Genomic DNA, 10,000 nt, shown 5'->3' on the forward strand with positions numbered 1-10,000 from the left:
GGCGACAATAAACAATGCTTTGATATTTCTTTGGATATTATTGCTGTTATTACTGGTCTTGATATAGATGAACTCTCTCTCTCTCTCTCTCTCTCTCTCTCTCTCTCTCTCTCTCTCTCTCTCTTAATCCGTTTTAAAGCTCTAAAGTCTAAACTGTCCCAGTTTATTCCTGAACGCTCTTTGCCTCTGTTTGCAGTCCCATTCCCTACGGAGTCCACCTTTGAAAAACTCAGTGTTGGAATACCGCTTTTCATCCAGCGTCACTTCTAGCACATCTCCTGGACTGGAAACCGTTGGCGTTATTCGTGTAGTTCCATCACTAACATTGTTACTCCTTTATTGTTGGTCTTTTCGCTGGAAACTTGATCCACTTGTGTCTGGAAACTGGAAAGGTATTGATGGAATTACCCCTCGTGCTTCTTTGAGCTGTTGGGGAAATGGTTTCCAGGGATGGGGGGTTTAAATAAATTATTTTGTTGGAGGAAAATCTCTTCGCAAAGAGGATGAGGATTTGTGGTTAATTCGACTAGAATCGATGATAAGACACCGTTGGGCAGAGAGGACATTGTTTTGAACATAAAGGGGCGTTTCACCTGAATTATTGCGTCATCACACTGTTACGACTTTGTGGGATTCGTGATATGTCATAGGGGAACTCTTGTATAAGTGTACGTATTTTTGTGCGCGTGCGTGTGTATGTTTACAGAGTATAGCTGCTTGTTGGTTTATGAGTGGTTTTATGTATATATTTTTAAATAGTTCTCAGTTACTGATAGTGACAAGTATGATGAATCCTGAGCCATCATGTTTCCCATAAAGTATAGCTTAGTTGGTAATATATTGTATTATGCGTGATTTTATATTCAATATTTCAAAGTTGGGAATCATCAGTGATTCTATTGCAACATCTCTCTCTCTCTCATTCTACTCAAAACCAAGCGAGTCACGTTGCCGACCTGATCACGAGAAGATTGAAAATCTACTCCCGCTCGTACATACATATACCTTTCGTTTTAAGATATATATTTATTGGAAATGGAATAGATATATCCTCACCATCGAGTGGGCAATCGTTTTTATTGTTTTATAGGCTGATATATGTATTTATGTATAAATATATACATAATATATATATATATATATATATATATATATATATATATATATATATATATATATATTATATAAAGAGAGAGAGAGAGAGAGAGGAGATGAGACGAGAGAGAGAGAGAGAGAGATATAATATAATCTATATACTATATAATATATATATAAATAATATATTATTATATATATATATATAGTATATATAATATACCGGTCATTTCCCGCTACCCGACAACACGATTTCTTCATATTTCTTTGAAGTTGGATCTCAAGGCTTTATAGTGACATTCATACACACAAAGAACTGCGATAGAGAGGAACTAAAGAAATATTGGATGATTAGAGAAATGTGACAATCTCTCCCCAACTATGAGTAAGAGATTCAGTGTCTACTCACCTAACGGAAGAACATCCCAATGAATACAGGTGGAAAGTTAACAAAGAATATGAATTTGGAAAAATAGATAAAAAGCGGAAATCCAGGCGTCTTTCACCGAGAAAGGAGGAATGAGAGAAAAAGACAAATTAAACGAAATACAAAGAAAGAAACAAAGGAAGGAAGGAAAGAAGAAGGTAGCCGCCATTAGAGCAATAAAAGGATTATTTGATATAAAATGATCTTCTGTGAAATGAAAAGAAAAACACAAATCGTTCATTACCTTGATCTCTTTGGAAGTCTAATCACTCTCCATTACAGTTAGTCTCTCTCTCTCTCTCTCTCTCTCTCTCTCTCTCTCTCTCTCTCTCTCTCTCCTGTTTATAATTGTCTGTCGTTTTTTTATTTCCCTTTGAAACATCTCGACTACAAAGGATTCAGTGTGGGGATTATACGAATGGGACGAAGAAAATGAAGAAGAAAAGAAAGAAAATGGATTAACTTTGTGGTTTAGGATGTATTTCGGTGATTCTGGGGATTTAAAGGTTCTTTTTGTGGGGCCAATACTGTCAAAAGTCATTACTTTTTTATTGGAAAATTTTTAAAAATGATATTGAATGGGAGAAGATGAATGGATTTGGAGAGAGAGAGAGAGAGAGAGAGAGAGAGAGAGAGAGAGAGAGAGAGAGAGAGAGAACCGTCATCAGAAAACAATCTATCTTGTGGGTTTATGGATTTTTGAGACCCGAGTTGCCTCAAAGGTTGAAGTATTTCCTCATCCTTCAGAATGACACTGCAAGCAGATATATTATATATCAGGTGAACACAACATTCTGCCTCAACATTCTATAAATATATTATATATATATATATATATATATATATATATATATATATATATATATATATATATATATTATATATATATAAATGTTGCTTTAATAATAATTATGCTTCACTACAATTAATGTGAAGATCGAGCTAGTTTTCTAAACAGAGTATTGTTCATTTTTATATTTTAAAGCTTTTATATATATATATATATAAAAGCTGAATTAAGCAGAAAGATAGAAAAAACCTTTTGTTCTACTAAATTCTCACACTGCAACTGTTAATGGAAAATTAATTTGAGAGAGCGAGAGAGAGAGAGAGAGAGAGAGAGAGAGAGAGAGAGAGAGAAATACTCATTATGGAGTATGAACAGTTTTCTCACAGAACCAACGTTTTCAGGAAATTACTGAATTCAGACAAAGATAAACAAATGTTCGCAGTTCCTTTATGGATTTTAATCCCGGATAAAACTCTAAAACGACAATATTGGGCGTATTTTACACAAAATAAAATTCATAAAGATATAAATATTGCAAAACATGATTATCTTTATATTCATATACTTTTCAAGATTCATAATATTTGATGAATTGTTCACTACAATCATACTTTTATCAACTAGAAATAATTTATGGAAGCTGAAATGCTACATACTTTTTTTTATTCCTTTTATTATTGAATTCCCATGATTTAAATATAATGCTGGAAGTAATTCAATTGTACAAGTGATTCATTCTGCCTACATAAAACTATACATATTTGCACTAAAGGACTTGAAACACCATCGCCTGATTCTGCAAAGTTGTTACAAACTCCAAAATGGGTTTCTGTATCGTTAAAAAAACTATTGTCACTTCTCTGCAATTCATATCACAGCATTGCTTTTGTATCGAAATAACTCTTCCACGAGTAATACAAATTGAAATAAAATTCAAATTTCTATTCAAAAGAGGCAAAATCATTTTTCACTTGGATTTGCTTTTCCGTCCAATTCGGATAAATTATTAATTGCCTTTCGGGATTCAGCTCAATTTACTCTGATTGATTGATTGATTGATTGGATGTCCTCCTGAGGCTCACTTGGTGGATGGATTAAGCCATATTTTGCTAGATATTTTCGGTGTAATACTTTAATTAAATGGGATATTATCGTCAATATAACAATCATTCTCCATAAATCTGTTTTATTGCAAGTAAAACAAATATTCAAATACCCTGTCACATTCGCAATGGGGTGCATTAAGTAATGTATATAAATGTGTTTTTTTTTATGTAATTTAAAAACAATGGATTTATTTAGGAAGGTCTATGCCATGAAGTGCATATTGGTTTAGAGCTTCTAGATTAAAGTGATTTCAACTTCAATTCATAATATCTGTAATTTATTGAAAGGTAATTTTGTTATGGTGATGTTTACACTGGAAAATAATGAGTGAGATTAAAATGAATGAAGAAATTTAACGCAGTGAAAAATATAAATAATATTGATTTGTATTTTCATCCGACCTTAGTTTATTTATCCACCAAAAAAGTTACCTAATTGTTTAGATATATTCTCCAATTATTATTGGTATGAAAAAATAAACAGAAATCACAGAAAATCTCTCTATGAACATAATCTTAAAAAAAGATGCTTAGTATGCAAATTTACATCCAACATTTTTTTTAACGTTTTTCAAAGCGCAATGAAGTAACTCTTATCAGGCACCGAGGAGGATTCTAAAACACCCGGACGCTGTCTAATAATTTCGGTTCCGAGAGATGAGGGTTTAGCACACTTAATCGTGCTTCCACATTCATTAGAGTTTAGTTTTGCAAACATGAGAGTAACGCTGAGAAGTATTTGTCTTATGGCTGTGTATACACACACACACAAGCACACACACACACACACACATATATATATATATATATATAATATATATATATATATATATATATATATATATATATATATATATATATATAATGTGTGTATGTGTACGCATGTTCTATTTCACAAATAAAATGTTAAATAATTTTTAAAAATCTTTTTACAATATAGTTGTACAATTTTAGTAGATATTCCCGTGAAAAAATGTTTTATTACTTTTTTATTTATTGATTTGTTAATTTATCTGTTTTCTGAATAACTCATCTCCGCTTTCTGTATTCCCTCTACTTTCGTTAATTCTTCCGATGAACACCTTAATATTCTTTGGAGACTTCTTAAATAGGGTTCATCCTCTGAATAATAATATGATAATAATATAAACATTTGCAACATTGCCCACGATAGTCATTACCACCTAAATTAGTCGGTATAATGCCATTACTGAAGTTATCTGGTGTTAAGAAGACTTGAGTCATTCCTCTGTGGGGATGCTGAGACACCAAAATCATAAACTATATTTCGGGTAACTATAGTTTCCAAAAGTCATTCCCAAGCGAGTACACATGCGTTTTATCATTTTATTCCACTTATAAATGCCATATGATCTGATCAATCGTTCTCGTGCACTCAAATGCATCCGAGTCAAACTAAAGCAGTCTATAGTTGGAGTGAAATTTGCGAGTCCGACTTGAGTGATGCTCATATTCTCTCCCCTTGGAACACTTCTCTCTTAATTGCCTATATGTTTTGAACGCCCAAAAAGGGCCCAGTTTTCAAAAGAAGTTTGAAAACGACTGGTAATTTCAGTGTCCTCTGTTCTTTACTCCAAGTGGCTACTCGCGAGAAGGGAACTGAATGATATATATATATATATATATATATATATAATATATATATATATATATATATATATATATATATAATATATATAAATATATAATATTATATTTGTTCTTCTACGGAATGTGCTGGAAATTACAGCCCTAACGAAAACAACGGAAAACTGTAAACAACTGTTGACTGCCGTTTGTCCTGAAAACTTTGAAAAGTGTTTTGAGTTTTAATAATTATAAATGAGCTACAATCAGCATTTTTTCTAATACACCAAATGCAGAATATGACAATGAAAGTAGTCCAAAAGTAATATTTGGGCCAAGGACTTTCAAAAGCAATCCAGTAAGAAGTTAACGATACTTGGACAAGACTCAAACTTTACCCTCAAGAGATGATGGTAACTTTCGTAGAAAGACCCAGACAGTAAAGTAACGGATGATGTGTGTGTGTGTGTGTGTGTGTGTGTGTGGAAGAAGTAAAGAGAAGAGGGTCGCCATGAAAAAGCCCTAAACCGAGAGTAACGACAACCTCAGGCAAGGGAACTTTGTGGACAAACAACAGATGTCGTTCCTCTGAGCGACACAATTTCTCAAGCGACAGAACCTCTCTCTCTCTCTCTCTCTGTTACTTGATGGACTTTGTTACTTATTACAAAGGACAGAAACCCAAAAGGGAGTTTTGCTACCCAAGGTAAAAAAAAATGCCTTTACATCACCTAAAGCCCAAAAAGGTCACAGTCATAATTCACTTCGAAACAAAGGTCAATTCCCACCCCCGGTGACCTTCAGTGACCATTACACCAAAAAGGAGACACCATTTCTCCGGAGAGCTCCGGAAGATAGGAGGAGGAGGAGGAGCCAATGGCTCGACAATAAAGCGAATGGAAGTCTTCCTTAATGAAAGGTGCCAGATGCCTCCATAACAAGGAGGCCATGATAACAACTTCTTCTTCTTAGGACCAGAAGGACATTTCCTTCGTTGGACGGATCCAGAGAAGGCGATTGTCAACAGCCTCTTCTTTTTCCTTAAACTGCTTTTATTGAGAGAGAGAGAGAGAGAGAGAGAGAGAGAGAGAATAATGAAGACCTTCCAAACGAAACACCAAAGTGTCTGAACAGCCCTCAAAGTTAAGTCGGGAATAAGGCTTCTTTCCTTTGATGTTTGCGAACGAATTTTCTCTTCTTGAAACTCTTGGAGAGGATCTTTGCAATTTAAGTGGGGTTCAGACTGAGGAAATAACACGGTTGTACATCTCTCTCTCTCTCTCTCTCTCTCTCTCTCTCTCTCATCTCTATCAAGTGTTAAAGGAAAGTTTTACCTTTAAACAAGCGACTCTCGTCTATCTAAGAGTTGGGAAGCAAAGAGGTAGACTACAAGTACAAAGAGTAAAGAAAAATTTATACTATTCAGAAATGAGACGAATTTACCTACCAAAGCCGCTAGTGTGAAAATCGAATTATATATACGTGTATATATATATATATATATATATATATATATTATATATATATATATATATATATATATATATATATATATATATATATATATATATATATATATTGGGTACGAATCTCCGATTAGCATTTGTGATAACGCGTTAAAAATGATAATCATAAATTGCTAAGATCTTTTGTATGTTCGTTAGCTAAAAAAGTACAATAAAACTTTAATAGTTTATTTACATATTTATCTACTTATTTTTTGTTAACATACTTTTCTCTTTTTTGATAAGTGAGATCTTTCTTTTCTGTATTTCATTTACCTCCTCTTACTCCTTCCCAATGAACACCTTAATAATATTCTTTGGAAGCTTCATGGATTTCAAGTCATTGGCCCCTTTAAGGGGACTGTTCCGTATGAATTGGGCTCTTCATCTTCTGAAGAAGAATAATAATAATAATAATAATAATTAATAATATAATAATAATAATAATAATAATAATAATAATAATAATAAAGAATTAATCTTTTATCCTGAGTTCCTCGCTGAAATTATTCTGAGTTGTCTTCTTGACTTCAGTTTTACCTTTCTGACAGCAAGACATTTTCTGTGTTCCAAAAGAAGAAGAAGAAGAAGATGAAGTAGAAGAATAAGAAGGATTTTTATCGCTTGTAATAAACACGGAAACTTGTACTTTAAGGCCAAAACTAGTAGAGTAGTAAAACACTGAAACTAGTACTACTAGTACTAAAACACCGAAAATAGTGCTAAAATGCCGAATCTAGTACTTCTATTACTAAAACACCGAAACTATTACTAAAACTCGTACAATCAGTATCATGACTGTTATACGTAGAAATGAAACCTTCCTCACAATACCATCGATGTCCTTCTCACAAAGAAATAATACTTTTACTTTGAAATTAGAAAGTAATTACGAGCGGGACGTCGAAATTCTCGGAAGACTCCAAAACCGTTTAAATAAACGACTAAGGTCATCTCAAAGAGACTTTTTTGCATGAGTGAAATAACGCGTGATATTCCAAATCATGAGCATTTAACCTCACGGATATGTTATTATGTGAAAACACTGCCACAATATTTCAGTCCTACGTAATTATACTCTCTCCCTCTCCCACTTCATCTGTATTATATGATTAAAATTAAATCTGCCTCTTCATTAGATTTCCCCTTTGCATTTTTAACGTATCATTATCCTGAAACTCATTAACACATTTGCAGTCTGATTTATATACACGAAACATTAAGTTTCTCTCACACCAGAAACCAGAATGAAATAATAAGGAATTATGATGCTCCATTACGTAAATCGTATTATATATGTGTGTGTGTGTGAGGGGAAATCGCACGTGGTAATAAAGGTTTGGTGAAAATGAAATGTTCAGAAAAATACGAAATTTTTTAGGGGATAATGAATTGTTCAGGGGAAATGGAAGGGGGCAAGGGATATGAACATTATTCAGGGAATTTGAAACGTTTATAGGAAAATTAAATGTTTAAGGGGAACATGAAAATATTCATGTTGAAAAATTAAACATCATGAGGAAAATGAAGATATAAACAGGAGAAAATGAAAAGATTGGGGAAATGGAACATTTAGAGGGAAATAAAACGTTCGAGGAAATATGAAACATTGAGGGAGGAATGAAATGTCTGTGGGAAAATGCAATGCTGAGGAGAAAATTAAATGACTAATGAAGAGTGAAACCTTTGTGAGAAAATTAAACACTTAGATGAAATTGAAAATGAAACCTGAAGACAAAATTAAATGTTCAAGGGAAAATGAAATATTTCCCTAAAACTCGGGACAACTGAGAACCATCCACATGAAGTCAAAGTTGTAAAAACAGGGAAAGTGGCTGTCTATTGAAACGAAGGTAATGGGAAGCATGAAGGCCTGCAGAGATATTAAGGAATATGAAACTGATTGCCATCAGAATTAACATAAATTCTTGACATAATTCAAAACAGAAAATCGTCGTTCGTTTTGTAAAAAAAAAAAAAAAAAAAAAAAAAAAAAAAAAAAAAAAAAAAAGAGACAAGAAATATGACTGTGTGATTAAAAATCATGTGTATTAGGCCCTACACATATTCATTCGTTTTGCTTTTCAAAAAACAAAAAAATTTTACGAAACAAAAGAGGAAAATAGGAAATAAAAAATTATGCCATGAAGAATAAAAACTTCAAGTTGAAGGAAGCAAAAACTGTTTTGAATTAAGTTAAATAAAGTGGTCGAGAAGGAATAAAAAGTCAATGAAAAAACCAGATTGAGTGATTCAGGGAAACTGTTGCAGTTTCTGCCAAGTCCTCAGTACTTTTCCCCTTTATATGACTCTAGTATATAAAATAACTTGCTGTTTATCAAAGAGGCCTCTTAAAACAAAAACTAATAATTCAAAAACATTCCTATAATACTTCCATTTTGTCTCATTGGGATCATGAGATTTACAGGAATGAGAGAACAAATTATAAGTCTGAGTTACTTTACCTTTTTAAAGTCAGGTCAAAGTTCAGGAAATGTCCCGCCAACAGAACTTGCACATCAAAGTGATGCGACAGGAGGCAGAGTGTGTGTCGATATATCAAAGGATTGTCATGTGGAAACGATTTGGAGAATAAACTTCTTTTATGACTACCCCCCCAGAGTTGAATCTTAAGGCCATAACAATAACAACACTCTAATTTATATTTACAAAAACCCAATCAATATGTAGTAAGAGATAAAACAAACCTTCCATATGTCATTCTGTAAAGTTGAGGAGAATTGTATTGTTCACTTAAGAGAAACAAAATGCAATAGAGTCTCTCTAATGGAGAACAGGAGACCACTCCAATTCCTACATTTACATTCGACAACAACTAATACTCTGCAATTGACAAATAAATTGGAATGATGCAAATTGAATGGTAAACATTAGTTCCCGGAGAAAGGGAATTTGTCCGGAAAATACATTCAGCTATTGCTTTTTTTATAAGGGAAGTTCTCTGTATTCTATTATTGTAATAAGCTTTTTTATTACTTTTTACTATTACTTATTTGGAACAGATTCCTGCTGAGGACATCGTGCAACTGGAACTTCGGAAGTTCGAACAAAGGTCGATGCATTACTACCCTCATACTATTCTCCTTGTATTTTTATCTTTTTATTCATTTATTTTTTTTCTTTCTTAATAAGTGAGATGATCTCTATTTGTATGTATATTAACTTCTGTTACTTCTTCCTAATGGACACCATATACTTTGGAAGCTTGAATTTCAAGTCAATGAATAGGTCTCATCTTCTGAATAATAATAATGATATTATTCCGAATCTCTGGGGACAGCTAACATTTTCACGTCCCAAAAGATTGTCAATTACTGATGCATTTTTATTTCTCAAAGGAAAATAAGCTACAACCAAATTAATTCTCAGAACAGAACGTAATTGAAAACATCTACTGAATAAGCAAGTGTCATGCTCAGTATCTGATGAGGAGTTTACAACAGGATATACTAGTTTGTATGTTATGTGA

At 32.9% G+C, this 10,000-nt stretch overlaps 1 protein-coding gene across 1 annotated transcript in view; it reads right to left on the minus strand.

Annotated features, from left to right (window-relative positions):
- The window catches only part of LOC135208120 (uncharacterized), a 125,016-nt gene that overhangs the window by 577 nt on the left and 114,439 nt on the right, over nt 1–10,000 (minus strand). The gene's annotated exons all lie outside the window — the stretch shown is intronic.

This window comes from Macrobrachium nipponense, chromosome 34 (assembly GCF_015104395.2).
Source record: "Macrobrachium nipponense isolate FS-2020 chromosome 34, ASM1510439v2, whole genome shotgun sequence".
NCBI lineage: Eukaryota > Metazoa > Arthropoda > Malacostraca > Decapoda > Palaemonidae > Macrobrachium > Macrobrachium nipponense.